A 16,371-nucleotide genomic window follows, 5' to 3' on the forward strand; every position below is an offset into this window, starting at 1 on the left:
AAGAATAACAAGCACCTAACATCACACTATCATTAGGAGACTAGAAATTACACAGGTATGGCACAGAGGAAAAGTAAGACTCTTCACCACATACTTTAAAAATATTTTTTTAGTGTATAAACCATTCAAAAAAAACTATAATATTTAAAACATTAATTTAAAAAACCATATAGTTTAGGTACAAGTTATAATCATTTTTGAACACTGAAAACATTCCAGAAACAGAAAACACAATCATGTACACTTACAATGCAAGTTAACTTTCAATTACCAGAAGAAAATGAGTAATTCAGTAGGAGACTATGTACTTAACCTTTCTTTATGACCTGGCACCCCACAAAAATAGAAGAAAATAAGGAGTGTAAGAAATAGAGAACAAAGAATGGTTTGGAAGGAAAAGTTATAATTTAAAAAAAAAAAAACCTCAGATAAAAAAGCCCAAGAACTCATACACCTTTAAAAAACTTTTCTGTCTTGGGAGTGTTGTGTTTTCCTAGCCCTAAGTTAACAATGGCATTTTCTATGTCATAGAAGAGCCAGAGAAACAAATAGGATTTCTTGCCACAGACAGAATCACACATCCTCTCCAAAGAAGGACTCAAAGACATCATTTAAACACTGATACACACCCATCACATCCAAAACCTTTGGGTGGATTATTTTAGGATTCCAGAATCACTCAGAACTCCTTGAGATCTCATGATTCCAAAATGTAGGAAGTTAGTTTTTGTCTTTCACTCTGTAGTTGACTTTAAGTTATAATCATAAAATGAAGTTAGAGCTACGTAACTGCAGATAAGCAGTATTTCTGTGGAAGATTCAAGTTTATAAAAAGTTCTTGGTATAACTGTATGTTTTTTAATTTTGGTCAAATTCTATTCCGACTAGTGCCTCTGAATAGTGGGGTCACATGACAAACTTTGCTACAAGTGAAGCCATTATCCTCATGGCAACAGTCAGAAAATGCTAGGCATGCTTTACCCTCCTACTGGCTAGGCTGCACCCATGCAAATCAGGATCCTGGTTGCTACATACAGTCCCCATATGACTCCAAACTTTTCCCCTGGCTTTTCAGTAAGCACTGAAAACCAAGGATCCCAGTTATGTCCCTACACAGTCTTAGGTGTTAACAAAGTGGATCTGTGCTTCACAAGGAATGGAAATGAGAGGTAGCCAGTTCTGTTTCTGACAAACCAGCAGATGTCTGGTTGTGCTGACTGTGCCTCTGCTGAGAAAAACTGTAAATCTTCCAAGTACAGAACAACCCGAAACGTATCAAACATTAAAAAGGCTATTTAAAAAGTACAGTTAAAAATAATAACTTACAGTTATTGACAGTAATCTATTTGCTAATAGGGATTTAATTTGAAAGTAGACCAGGACGGTGGTGCACACCTATGATCCCAGTGACTCAGGAGGCTGAGGCAGGAAGATTCCAAGTCTGAGGCTAGACTGGAGGACTTAGTTAGACCCTGCTTCAAAATTTAAACAAATATAAAGGATTAGGGATGTAACTCAGTGGTAGAATTCCCAAGGTTTCAATCTCCAGTATCACCAAAAAATAATACTAATAGTAGACCAGGAACTGGGGGTGCAACTCAGTGGTAGAGCACTTGCCTAGTATGAATGGGGCCCCAAATTCAATCCCTTGCACTGGAAAGTAAAAATAAAAATACTAACGCCATTGTTTTAAATTTTTTTTATTTTAACAAAATTAGGCTTCGTACCCGAAGCTTATCTCCAAAGTAAAAGTCACCTAACAGAGTATTTCCAATAAAGGAAAATGACCTAAGCAAATCAAAACTTATTTTTTTAAGTATTTTTTAGTTGTTGATGTATCTTTATTTTTTATTTATTTGTATGTGGTGCTGAGGATCGAACCCAGTGCCTCACACATGGTAGGCAAGCGCTCTGCCACTGAGCCACAACTCCAGCCCCTCAAAACTTATTTTGAAAAGTCCTCATTAACAATAATTATAGATATTTATACCAATCTTATTATAAATGAAGTAGAGTGAAAAGAATAGGAAATCTGAAAGACAGTTATGTGTACTTAAGCAAATGGTAATTTACAAATAGCTCACTCTGATTTATCAGGTCTAAGACAGAACTAAATAAAATGAATTATAGGAAAACATGTAGTCAACTTTCTAGCACATAATGGACACTTAGTAAAAGTCAACTGCTCTTCCACATCTTTCCTCAGCTATTCTTTCTGAGCCATGTTCTCCCTAAATATAAAATGAAGAAGGGGGCTGGGGATGTGGCTCAAGCGGTAGCGCACTCGCCTGGCATGCGTGCAGCCCGGGTTCGATCCTCAGCACCACATACCAACAAAGATGTGTCCACCGAAAACTAAAAAATAAATATTAAAAAAAAAAATGAAGAAGGGACAACACACTCAAGGCATTATATATTATTAACTAAAAGCAACCTAAAATAGCTAATGTGGCACTTTCAGAAGGACTACATCATAAAAGTACCTCTTCAATAAAATCAGAAGTATAGAGATTCATTTACTGCCTGCCATACCTTTCAGTAGTGAAAATTTATAATATTGAAACAATTCAAATACCTTTTCAGATTCTTCAGAACAAAATCATGAGATTTCTATCCCAACTTCTTACTCCTATCAGACATTTTCTGCACTCTACCTATACGCCTAAGCTCACAAATCAGCATTCAAATTTAAATACAAAATGATGACAAATTTCAATAGTCAAAACAAAATGGTAACCAGTCATATCATGCAATTCCAAATCTTTTATTCTAAAAACACGACTTCTAATAAACACACTTACAATAGAACACATATGCATGTTACACATATGGAAAGACTTTGCTACTTTCGAATGTAAAGCACTTTGGGTTCAGTTTCTTCACCAAATAAAACAAACTATTTGGGATACAGTGTTGAACAGTGATTCTCTGAAGTCTGAAAATACTTCACAAAGAAAAGTTCTTAACAAAACTCAACATGAAGCCTGGGCTTCTAAAATGCTCCAGGTAAGTATTAACCTGGACAATCAAATAATAAAATAATTTAAAAACATGGTTATACACATGCCAAAAACAGTCATTCTTCTATAAATGCTACCAACCAAATGATAAAAGGATCCTAGCCTATCATCTTTATAAATTATTCACAATTTCTACTGGCACTAATACAACATGCCAGGATAGTAAGGCTTTCCACTTATGTAGACTTTTTTGCTTGCAAAAATACTTTCTTATATATTGTGCTCACTGAAGTTCACAACTACCCAGAGAAGTAGGTACAGCAAACAGCAGTATGTACCATTTTGCAAATGAAAAAACTAAAACCCCATGAAAACTGCCAAGATCAAAAAGAGAATACAAGGTAGTTCAAAAGTCTCTCTTCCAGCTACTCTTTCCCACTATAATTAAGCCCCAAAATGAATATTAAAGTGAAACTGATGCAAAAGAGAAACCAAGGCATTATTAATCTTGCTTTTTTCTTCCCATTGTCCTAGCAGTGAATATACTTAGTTATATTTATTGATCTCCTAACTTAAGGAAGGCTGTAGACAGATGAAATAAAAAGATCAGAATCTAATTAAAGTAAATATATGCATTAGAATCTAAGGCAACAAACTCAAGTCTAGGACATATTAATTAATAATGCTAGAATTCAGGTTCTGTGACTTACGAAAGTCATGGTGACTAAGTAGAATTTAAATCACTATCACATAACTGGACAACTCTAAGAATCAATTTTGATTCCACCTTAAGATAATTATAAGCCTGAATAATGTTACATTCAAACAATAAAAATAGGGGTTAGGGCTGCAGGTATAACTCTGGCATACAGCACTAGCCCAGCATGCACAAGGATCTGGGTTTGAAAGCGAGCACTGCAAATAATCACCATCTTCATCTTAAATTTTTAAAACTGTAGCAAATTGTGTTGGACCCCACCCATATTGCCTATTCTATATTAAGAATCTCTAAAGCACAACTTATACACTTAAATATTTATGAAATGCTAAAATATTAAAAGACGTCCTGGAGACCCAAAGTCAATAACACAGTTTCACCTTGGGAAAAAACGTGCAGTTTAAAAGAGGAGGCAGATGTGTATACATACTAAGAATTATGAAATTATTACTAAGGGATAAATGATTCTTAAAGAGACCTGCAATCTTAAATCAGTAAGAATCCCATAAGAAAATTCAACCTCTAAGCCAAGTGACCAGAAGAAGCTTCAGGTGGGAAGAAACCTTTATACTAGTCCTTAAATAACAACCAGGATAGGTATCTGGGAGGGACAACAGCATTAAATGAAGAATTACTAGTATAAGTAAAGGAGAGGACATCCGAAGGTGCTTGGGGAGCACTGATAAAGACCAAAGAATGGTGGTAGCACTTATATATGAAGAAAAGACCTTCAAAGGAAAATAAACAGATTTTTTTTTCTCTCCCAAACTCCACTTACCTCTTTACAGAATCAATTCAAACAGAGCAGCAATTTACCCAGAAGATAATGCAAGATTATTATTCTTTGTGGTTATAAGTATGATTCTTGACAATTATCATCTACACGAATGGGTTGGGCCTGACGATGAGAAATAAGATTTTGCCTCTTAAAATACCATCCTAAAAAGGTCCACAACAGTACTTTTCTTCTTGCAGCTTTCATCTTATAATCAACTGAGAAAAGGAAATGAAAATTGGGACTAGCCTAAAAACAGAGGGGAAGAACGATAAGTGTAGGTTCCTGTAAACTTTTTAATACATTCATTTTCACAATAAGGGAAGGGGAAACGTTTACCTAATAAGTTGAAAAGACAACTAAAAATTCTTACAACTTTCTAAACCAGATGATAGGAACAGATCAGCCTTTTTTTTTCTCCTTTTTAATTCTCAACAGAAGATAGAATGACATTTTATAATCAAAATCTTCGACCTATTTCATATATAAAGAATACTGTCGGGGCTGGGATGTGGCTCAAGCGGTAGCGCGCTCGCCTAGCATGCGTGCGGCCCGGGTTCGATCCTCAGCAGCACCACATACCAACAAAGATGTTGTGTCCGCCGAGAACTAAGAAAAAATAAATAAATGTTAAAATTCTGTCCCCCTCTCTCACTTTCTCTTAAAAAAAAAAAAAAAAAAAAAAAAAAAAAAAAAGAATACTGTCGTTATTTATTACTTATAAAGTGATAATACTATAACTTAAACGTGATGTCACTTTATATCACTATGAAGATACATATTTAATGGACAGACTCTAAGTTATGGAAGTGAGCTCTTTCTTCTTATTTCTCCTAAAAACTTTCACCCAGTTTAATGAGAATGATAGATTCCTTTACATCAATTTTCAAAGATTTATAGGACAGGCATTTTTTTCTCTACCCCCATGCTATTTGTATTTTGTTTCAACCAATTTGAAGGTAGGTATTGTTCTCCTGAAAATTGGTTCAGTGTTTAACATTTACTCCCTTCCTAAAAAAAAAAAATCACGAATGGAAATACATAAAATGCTATATTACACGTGAGAAGTAAAGTTTAAATTATTTTCAATCCCTTCCAGAAGACTACATTAATTAACTTTGGTTTCATAAATAACTGCAGTGATATATGAAAATATAAAAATTGATTATCCTCCTGAAAGGATAAGCAGCTTAAAAAAAAGCAGACATGAAGAACATTTCCACTTGCAAATGCCAGGTTTTGATAAACTGCAGCAAATTCCTCATTAGCATTTTCTATAAAGGTACACTTAACTCACATTGCTGGCAAGACACTGCTGCCAAATTCTATCAGTGTCTCTTCTGAACAGTGATGAAAACAAATTCTCTCAACTAAATAATTTGACATCTAACCTCAAAAATCCTGCTGGAATATTAATTTTTGACATCCACTGATACAATTAATTGCCATAGACATACAAATTATAGTGCTAACTAATTATTTAAAAGTTATTTTTGTGGTCACCAAGAAGGAACCACTACTGAAAACAGCTACTAAAGACAACTCCATGGCATACTACAAAGAGATCCGATTATAAACCCATGCACATTTGTGTTTGGATACAAGATAGAGAATTGTTAACAACATAATAAAAAGTAAACAATTTATCTCTGTATGTTATTTCAAGGTTTAGATAATATGACTATAATCATTTTAAAGATAACATAGAGATAAAATGCCTATTTACAAACTAAATAGAAATGAGGGGATCTGAGTACAACACAATGTTGATTTACTGAGCAGAGCACCTACCTAGCATATGCCAGGTACTGGGGCCTGGAATACCAGATGGGAAAGGATACTGTATCAAGAATATTTAAGAAGTTTCATAAAACTATGTTAATAATGCTATTTGTAGAGTAAAATTTCTTTTCTCCCCAGTGTATTTGCAAATATCACCAAGAGAAATTTGGTGCAGTTACTAAAATTCCTAGTCCTTCCTTAGCTATATTTAGGAAGAAAAAAATAACTAAGACAAGAGAGCTTTGTTTTTGCTGTTTTTAAATAACAGTGAAACTAAGCTGGGACAAGTCCCCTCCTATTCATTCCGCTTTGTGTAAAGATACCTCTTTAGCACAAGATTACAGGCTTATAATTACAGCCAATATTAGATCCTTGTGCCCTGAAATCAACTGAAGTTCTCATCTGGAACTCAAGAGACAATGGGGGAGGGGATAAACTAGCCCCACCCCACCCCCAAAAATGCAGAGATGGGGAATGAAAAAGAATCCATACAGGCTTCAAACTCCCCTTTGACTTCTGACAAAGGAAATTTCCTCATTTACTTTATCCTCGCTTTCTACAACCAATATAAACTTACTTTAGGACATGATGTTTATCATACTTGTAATGTAAAATATAATAATAGTAATACATGCTGCATTTGCATCACAACTGTCATTCAAAATCACACACACAAAAAAAAAGGAAACAAAATACAAAGTCATTAACTTCATGACATCATTCCTATGCCACTGCTGGTCCCTCTCTCTTCCTCCCACATTTGTCTGTATCAATTTAAACAGGTGTGGACCTGTTTCCATCTCACAGTGGATGAGTAGTCCAAGGCACCCAGTCTAGCAGAAGGGCACTCCTCAAGAACTACAAGCCTCCTCTGAACTCTCCATCTTTCTCATTCATCTGACCACTATCTGACCACTACTACCTCAGTTATCTGCCAGCACTATCCTGACTTCCACTACCTGGACTCCAACTCCTGCAGGGATTCCCCACTACACACCAGACAGCCCAGAAACTCTTAAACTTTTGAAGATTAAACTTTTGAGCCTGTCAGCCAACCAGAAGGAAGAGAAACACAAATTTCTGTAACCACCAGAGCTGACCTCGAGATACTTTTTATAGAATACATGCAAAGTATGAAGAAACTGACTTTCAGAATAACAAGAGAAATATCTAATTATCTGCTGCATCACACTATCAAATATTAGCAATCTTGCTAAGACGGAGAAAATTCACCTACCAAGCAGGCAACTTTCTTACATACTGAGTTTAAGTGTTTTCTGAAGCTTTCACTATCCCTGCTAAAAATGAAAAACTAAAATTATTTATTTATGAAGCATCAAAGAAGTATGAAACTAAAATGATGGATAAATAGAATTTAAGATCAGTCTTTTTATTTCCTATACTATTGAATATATCACCTTAATCAGCTAAGAGTATCTTTTTTTATTTTTATATAATTTTTTGTTTTAATTAGTTATACATGACAGAATACATTTATGCACTTTGATATGTCATACATAGATGGAGTATAATTTCTCATTTTTCTCATAGTACCTGTTGTAGAATCACATTGGTCATGCAGTCATACATATATACATAAAGTAATAACGTCTGTTTCATTTTACTATACTTCCCACCCCCACATCCCCTCCTCTCTCCTTCACCGCCCTCTACCTTATTTAAGGTAACTCTATTCTTCTCTAGTCCCCCCACACCCACCTTCTCGCCTGCCTTATTGTGAATTAGCATCTGCATATTACAGAAAACATTGGACCTTTGGTTTTTGGGGATTGGCTTATTTTATTTAGCATAATATTCTCCAACTCCAGCCATTTACATGCAAATGTCATAATTTCATTCTTCTTTAAAGCTTCTTTATCCATTCATCTACTAAAGGACCCCTAGGTTGATTCCATAGTTTACCTATTGTGAACAGAGCTGTATAAACACTGCTGTGGCTGCATCACTGTAATATGCTGATTTTAAGTCCTTTGGGTATAAAAGGAAAAGTGGGTACTTGGGTCAAATTGTGGTTCCATTCTGAGTTTTCTGAGAAGTCTCCATACTGCTCTCCATAGTGGTTGTACCAATTTGCAGTCCCACCAGCAATGTGTGAATGTATCTTTTTCCCCCATAGTGTGTGTGTGTATGTGTGTGTGTGTGTGTGTGTGTGTGTGTGTGTGTGTGTGTGTTTGTTTTTGGTACCAGGGATTGAAATCAGGGGTACTCAACCACTGAGCCACATCCCCAGCCCTATTGTGTATTTTACTTAGAGACAGGGTCTCACTGAGTTGCTTAGCACCTCTTTATTGCTGAGGCTGGCTTTGAACTTGCAATCCTCCAGTCTCAGTAATCAGTAATCAGTAGGATTACAGGCATGCACCACAGCACCCAGCCACAGTGTTTATTTTTAAGGCAACAAATTTGTTTTCTGCGAAACCAAAAAAAAAAAAATTTTTTTTTCTCAAGTTATTGTGCCTTAAGGTAAATAAGGAATGAAATGTGACGGCTATCAAAAAATGAATATACAACATGGGGACTTTACCACAAAGAAATGCTCCTAAAATTTTCATGAGTAACAGACTACCAACTGCAATCCCTTGGCACTGCTTGGCAATGCATAACTATAGCAGGAGAATCACAAATTCAAGGCCAGCCTCAGCACCTTAGTGAGACTCTCTGGAATTTAGCTAAACTCTGTCTCAAAACAAAAAGGACTAGGGATGTAGTTCAGTGGCCAAGCACCCCTTTGGGTTCAATCCCCTGTACAAAAAAAAAAAGCAACTTTTTTTCAAGAGTTGAAGTAACTTACTGCCATTTCCTAAAAATCATTTTTACGCACAAATAAAACCTGAGTTAGAATAATTAATAATTATTAATTATTAATTAATGAGTGAGAAAGAAAAATATTGTCAGGATGTTTTCATGTTTTGAGCAATTTCACATCCAGACTCCGACCCATCTTCAGTCTCTTACATTTTCTAAACTTCATAAAGCACACCATTCAAGAAAGTTAACTATTTAGTCAAATCGTTCCAAACTACATCATAAATAACTCCAAAAGAGTTCTGTGGTTATCAAATACATATCTGAGAAAATACATACACTTAAATAATTAACCATCAAGATGAAAACAAATTTTTTTGTTCATGATACTTAGTAACATAATCAGCCCCCCAAAATTATAAAATATACTTTCATAATGAGGTTTGGCCCACTCCCCATGCTATCAAATATCAGGAAGGAACTTTACACTTCTCTGTGGTGTGACTGGACACAACACTAAACAATCCCACACCCACACCCTACCAAAGGTATTAGCATTTTAACAGAGAAGCATCAAAGAGAGCAAATGCTTCTGTCAAAACTGTGTAGGCTCTGCAGGGCCTGCTAGCTCAGTCAGCTCCTCACCTCAGGCTCTGTGGTATGAAAGCAGCCACAGACTGAGTGTAGCCATATTCTCATAAAACTTTACATACAAAAACAAGGCTGCTAGATTTGGTCCAAGGGCCACAGTTTGCTCACCTTGATCTAGGGATTAAATCTTCAGTTTGCTGGATCCATCCTTATGACACAGAAAAATTGACTACCCTGGATTTTTATTTCCTTTACTCTGGAGCCCAAACTAGACTGGGAATTTTCAAACATATTTTTTTAATGTAAAAATGTCTCCTTTTTCTAACAAAAGTGAAGTGTGGTGGCTAGGACTCCAAGTTTCTAGGCCTCCCAAAGGACCCTGAAGCACCTCCAGGTCCTTCAAATCTGTGAAAACTACCAGCCCACTGATTTCTGAGATTCTACTTGGCATCAAGAATGGAGATGTACTCAGTGGTTAAAATCCCCTAGGTTCAATACCCAGTACCAAAAAAACAAAAAAATGTAGAAGACAATGAAGTAAACTAAATAAGTTTGATTACAGCTTGTTTTTCTACACTTTTATGTGTACATCAATGAGATTTCATTGGAGCATATTAATCTATTCTGACAGGACCCCTTAATTTAATATATTTTCAGATAAATCATTCAACAATTAAAATTGATCTTATATATTAAAAACGCACCAAGACTAGGTAGGCTCTACTTAGAACAATTAATTGGTAAACTGGGTCTAGATATAAGAATTGAACTGGGGCTGGGGGTGTGGCTCAAGCGGTAGCGCGCCATGCCTGGCATGCGTGCGGCCCAGGTTCGATCCTCAGCACCACATACCAACAAAGATGTTGTGTCCACCGAGAACTAAACAATAAATATTAAAAAAAAAAAAAAATTGAACTGGATTTCATCAGTTAGATATATTATTTATTTAAATTATTCTTCATGATAATCAAAATCTCAAAAAATAATTTTTAAAGCCCCACATAAAATAATAAACATCACAGGAGTTCAGAGGAAGAATTCACACACTATGTGAAGTACCAGTGAAAATATCACATAAATGACAGTTTCAAAATACCAGCACCAAAGCGATTAATCTTATAGGGAGCCAAACTGCCTATCAAATATGAATAACTTTGTTCCAGAAAATTTCTTATTTCTATAAAGAAGCACTTGTTGCAGAAATTGAACCAAAAATTACTGCTCCTTTTCAGCTTTTATTCAATATCCTATTAATATGGAAATATATAATTATTTTTTTCCTTGTATCCCATCAACTTTCAAAAGCAAGATCAAATCATTAAACATTTAACATTTCCAATTTTGTACTAAGAGGTATGCCAAGCACTGAGTTTAAAGATGAACAGTAAGTTCTAGCCCAATAAATTTAGTTTAGTGAGGCTGACATAACTCAAGTTAATCCATTTTAAATGAAACAAAGATAGTAACTTAAGACTCAAATTCAAGCATGCTATACTCCCACCAAAACAAATACTTTGTGAAAATAGCAAATTTAAAGATAACAAATAACCCCTACTCTTCAAAGTAACATTTCTAGCAATTAGCTTCTGATGGCAAATTACTGACCCCACCATGCAACATTAGGAGCAGTTTATCTATTAAATCTTTGAATATTATCAGAAAGAAAAAACATAAAACATATTAATTACTTTAAGACAGGGCAAAGTACATAGTTTTAGTATCAAAGCTAGTATGAATTCAACAAAGTACAGAACTCTATTTAAACAGCTTTCTTTTACACATGTACTTTATATACAAATGTATACTTGCCTGTAAAAAGTATTGATTCAGCTTTGGGAAGGAACAATAAATTAAGATCCTAGTATCTCAGAAAAACTGACAAAGCATTACTACAGGCAGAAGTATCAGTACACTAGAAAAAAATGAAGTAATATGTTTACAATTTTTTAAATAGAGTAAATCTGAAACAAAAGGAATAATTTAGGAAATGCCATAAGCCTGTATTTTTAAATTCTAAATCAACAGGTGAGGCATTTACAATAGTTACCACAGAAATCATATTTAAGTTATATCAACATTTTAGAAATATTTATACATAATGCTCACCCACTAGTATTTGTATCCCTATTTTTAAAAAAGAGAGAGACTGAGGTTCAGAAAATTAATAATCATACACCTAAGTCAACCAAGAAGTTGAACACATGATTCCATAATGTAGCTACATCAACGTAGCTCTATCCACTAAGACTTTCAAAGTCTCCTGAGAATCACTGCATAACCTATTGCAATCATCTATATTCTATGCGAAGTAACTGGACAAAATACTATCAGCTCACATTACACATTAATCTTAATCTCTTAATTTCCTGTATTTCTGCACTATAGAGGCTTAAAAGCAAAATACTCAATTTCCAACCTTTTTCGCTGCCAGGAGTGGACCTCTGGCAAATAACAAATACCTAGACAAGGGCTTTCTTGCAAAATAAGACAAACCTCTGACCATGAAAAAGATTTCCAACACCCCTTTGTTCCCTGCTTGGTGGAGGAACCACAATCTTGTGTCTTTGAAGACTAACCTTACTTACTAAGTACAAGTTCCATTCTCAATGACATCCTTAAGCCTGTGCACCAACCCCACTCTGCACTGCCTTCCTTTAGATTCTTAATAAGATCCTAGTTAAGCCTCTAGAGAGCAATTTTAGTAAGTTGCATAATAATGCAACCCGAATAAAACCTATGCCATAAATCAAGTCTATCTAAGCAACTTATATTGTTAAGTCACTGTGATGAATTAATCATAATATACTAATAATGAAACATTATCTTAGTAATAAGATATTGAAATTATTGAAAAATACTAAGAAAAGGGACAAATATTATTAAACACTCCATGCCAGAGACTATGCTAAGTACTTTAATATAACTTAATGTAGTTAATCTTCACAACAAGATTAGTAAACATTACCATATCCACCTGTGGTAAAATTCTCATCAATCTTTGATCAAACAGAATAATATGGTAAAACAAAGTCAACCACTTATTTTGAGATTATCACCTCCTTATTTTTATAACAATAAAATAAAGAATATTGAGTTTACACTTATTTTAACATGCTTCCTTTGGAAAACAAACATGTGGCAAATCAACATCAGTGCCCCACTGTATTATGAAATTTTTACAATCTAGGAAGTCTAAAAAGCCTTGAATCCTGGGGCTGGGGATGTGGCTCAAGCGGTAGCGCGCTCGCCTGGCATGCGTGCGGCCCGGGTTCGATCCTCAGCACCACATACAAACAAAGATGTTGTGTCCGCCAAGAACTAAAAAATAAATATTAAAAAAATAAAAAAATAAAAAAAATAAAAAATAAAAAGCCTTGAATCCTAAACTAAGATTAAGTTACCTGCCCACAGCCACAAGGATAGTGCACTGAACTTCAAAGTCATAACCACCAAGTTATATGAAAGAAATACACTAAATAAACCCAAAACAGGGTTGCAGGGCTCGAAGGGACGGCAGAGGTAACAGCAACAGAGTCCAAAATGGAAGTAGAGAGCGGCATCAGGGCTCCAACAAGACAGGTGAAGAACGACCTACTCAGAAGGAGAAGAGAAAGGAGACAAACACAGAAAGAGGAGGCAATGGCTTTCAGTCATATGCCAACCCAACTAAAAGATACAGAACCTTCATCACAAACATACCTTTTGATGTGAAATGGCAGTCACTTAAAGACCTGGTTAAAGAAAAAGGGATGTGCTGTTGTTGAGTTCAAGATGCAAGAGAGTATGAAAAAAGCTACTGAAGTTCTAAACAAGCACAGTCTGAGCAGAAGACCACTGAATGTTAAAGAAGATCCTGATGGTGAACACACTAGGAGAGCAATGCAAAATGTGATGGCTACAACTGGAGGGATGGGTATGGGACAAGTGGCCCAGAAATGATTAATACCCCACTCAGTAGCCTAAATAATCCTAACATCCCAAATGAGATTATCCACTGCATTACAGGATAGAAGACTTGGAAGCACAGTATTTGTAGCAAATCTGGATTATAATGTAAAATTGGCTGGAAGAAACTGAAGGAAATTTTTAGTGGTAGTTCAAGCAGACATTCTGGAGGATAAAGATGTGAAAAGTTGTGGAATAGGCACTGTGACTTTTGAAAAGTCCAAGGAAGCTATGCAAGCTATATCTATGTTTAACAGCCAACCGCTATTTGACAGACCACTGCAAGTACAAATGGATAAGAGGTCTTTACCAAAGGGAGACTTTTTCCATCCTGAACATCCACAGCAACTTCCCCATGGACTTGGTGGTATTAGCATGGGGTTAGAGCCAGGAGGGCCAATCACCAAACAAAGACATTGGAATGGAAAAACATAGGGTCTGCAGGAATGGGAATGGAAGGCATAGGATTTGTAATAAATAAAATGGAAGGGACCTTTTGGTGGTCGTGATAGGGAAAACATGTGGCAATTTGGATCTTGGATAAATAAACATGGGCCTAAAAGATGAAATTCTAAGTAATGCACTGGAGAGGACAGATCTTTGCAAAGCAGGGAGGAGGTGGAAGTAGAGACAACATCCTTAGGATTCACTGCATTGAGGGGTGCAGGCCTAAGCCAGGCATGGATCAAGTGGGCACCACGATCAAGTGCATGGGGCCTGGTCATGGACCGCATGGGCTCCGGCATCGAGTGTACAACAACATGGCCTGCAGTATGGAGCTCATTGGCTCTGAGGTCGAGCGACCGTGTGGGCCACACAATTGAACACATGGGCTCTGGTGTAGAGCATACAGGCCCTGCCAGTAAGCACATGGGCCTGAGCATGGAGTGCATGGGACTGGTAGGCATGCGGGCCAGCCTGAATCGCAAGGCCACAGGCCTGGAGCAAATGGGTGCCAGTAGCCTGGAGTGAATGGGCCAGGTATGGGCCCAGCCCTGGGCACTAGCACTAAGCGCTTGGACCTAGCCATGGGTGGTGGCAATGGTAGCAACTTTGACAGCACCACTGAGATGGAACGTGGCAACTTTGACAGAGCTGGAAGCCACAGAGCTGGAAGCCACAGAGCTGGAAGCCATGCTCCTGGGGTGGCCAGAAAGGCCTACTGGATATTTGTGAGAAATCCCCCATGCTGATTTTACATGGAAGATGCTAAAGGACAAATTCAACAAAAGTGGCCATGTGCTGTACGCCAACATCAAGATGAAGAATGGGAAGTCCAAGGTGTGCAGTGTGGTTAAGTTTGAATCGCTAGAGGTGGCTAAGAGAGCCCATCAGATGAATGTCATGAAGCTGAGTGGCCAAGAGATTGATGTTCGAATCAATAAGCAGTTGCCTTTTTTTTTTTCAGTTGTCAATAGACGTTTATTTATTTATATATGGTGCTGAGAATCGAAGCCAATGCCTCACACATGCTAAGCAAGCGCTCTACTACTGAGCCACCACACCAGCCCAGCAGGTGCCTTTTTTAAACATTAATACCAGACCTCTGAATTTGTATTTTTTCTTGTTAACCATTTTCATTTGTTGGCTGGATGTATAAACATGTTTAAAAAATGTAGTTGCTTTTTGGAGTAATTTGAATTACTTTTTAAAGGACCGAGGTTTCCATTTGTCTGTTTGCAATGAGACTGCAATGTGCACAATTTTTTTTTTTTTGTAGTTGTACATCTTGTTAACATTGTATATGACTTTGGTAATAAATACCAGTTCCTGAAAGTGAAAATAAAAACTAAAAAAAAAAAAACTTATTCTATGAACACCAAAAAAATTAAGGATTAATTTATAATTATATATTCCAGAATATATAAAGTGGGAACAAGGACTTTTAAAGTGAAATGGTTTTACCATGCCACAGAGTTTTCTGTAACTGGGTGACATAGATTTAAAAATGGAATCAAGATAGGAATTCCCAACCAGTGCAACATAAGTCTTAGATGATGACTAGGTTTGGAAGTTCACATTTAGGAATAAAGAACTTTGGGGTCTCTAAGTACATTGTATATGTGTAAAAAATGTTTATGGTACTTTAAATCCAAGGAATAGGCAGACAGGAAATGTTTGCCCTTAAAGTTTGCTCTCCTTAATTTTTTCCAGCTCCACAAGAAAAGAAGGTGGTGGTAATCAGAAATGAATGATTAGAAACAATCTGAAATGCTATAAATTCTTCCTTACTACCTCACTTCTTGGCACTTACGACACGTATTTCAAATTTTTCTAACCCCTCAGTTTTTGATACTCATTTCTATTTGATTGGAAATATATAAACTTGATTAAGCAGTTTCTCAATAACTCAAAATCAATCATCAAATATTTTTCACAATTTGATCAAGCATTCCCTAACAGAGTGTCTCTAAAAGAAAAAGTTGTGTAACTTAGAGAAGAAAAAAATTAGAAAAGTTTTGTCTTGCATCATTCCAGTAGTTAATTACATAAAGAACAACTGAATGACTGCTAAAGGGATTTAGTCCACACCTTATGTGTAAACAGCTTTCCTCTTATTTTCTTATTAGATTTCAGTTACCCCAAAACCTGGCCAGGAGTCTTCTTTTTCATTTATGCCCTCAAATGCAATTATTACTAAAACTATCAAACAAAAAATTAATTTAAAATATTAAAAACACATGATTTATGTCTTTCTTACTAATAAACACTTTGCTTATATTTTTATAGTTAGATCCCATATTTTTAATAAGTCCAATCATCCAACACCAATTTTTATAGTTACAGAAAAAAGTTACATATTTACAAAAACAGCATGTATTTCCACTTGGGGA

At 35.9% G+C, this 16,371-nt stretch overlaps 1 protein-coding gene and 1 pseudogene across 7 annotated transcripts in view; one reads left to right on the forward strand and one right to left on the reverse strand.

Moving 5' to 3' along the window:
* Positions 1-16,371, reverse strand: part of Rapgef2 (Rap guanine nucleotide exchange factor 2) — a 251,730-nt gene that overhangs the window by 221,643 nt on the left and 13,716 nt on the right. The gene's annotated exons all lie outside the window — the stretch shown is intronic.
* LOC101959538 (heterogeneous nuclear ribonucleoprotein M pseudogene) lies at positions 13,094-15,728 on the forward strand (annotated as a pseudogene).

Source organism: Ictidomys tridecemlineatus, chromosome 9 (assembly GCF_052094955.1).
Source record: "Ictidomys tridecemlineatus isolate mIctTri1 chromosome 9, mIctTri1.hap1, whole genome shotgun sequence".
NCBI classification, from domain to species: domain Eukaryota; kingdom Metazoa; phylum Chordata; class Mammalia; order Rodentia; family Sciuridae; genus Ictidomys; species Ictidomys tridecemlineatus.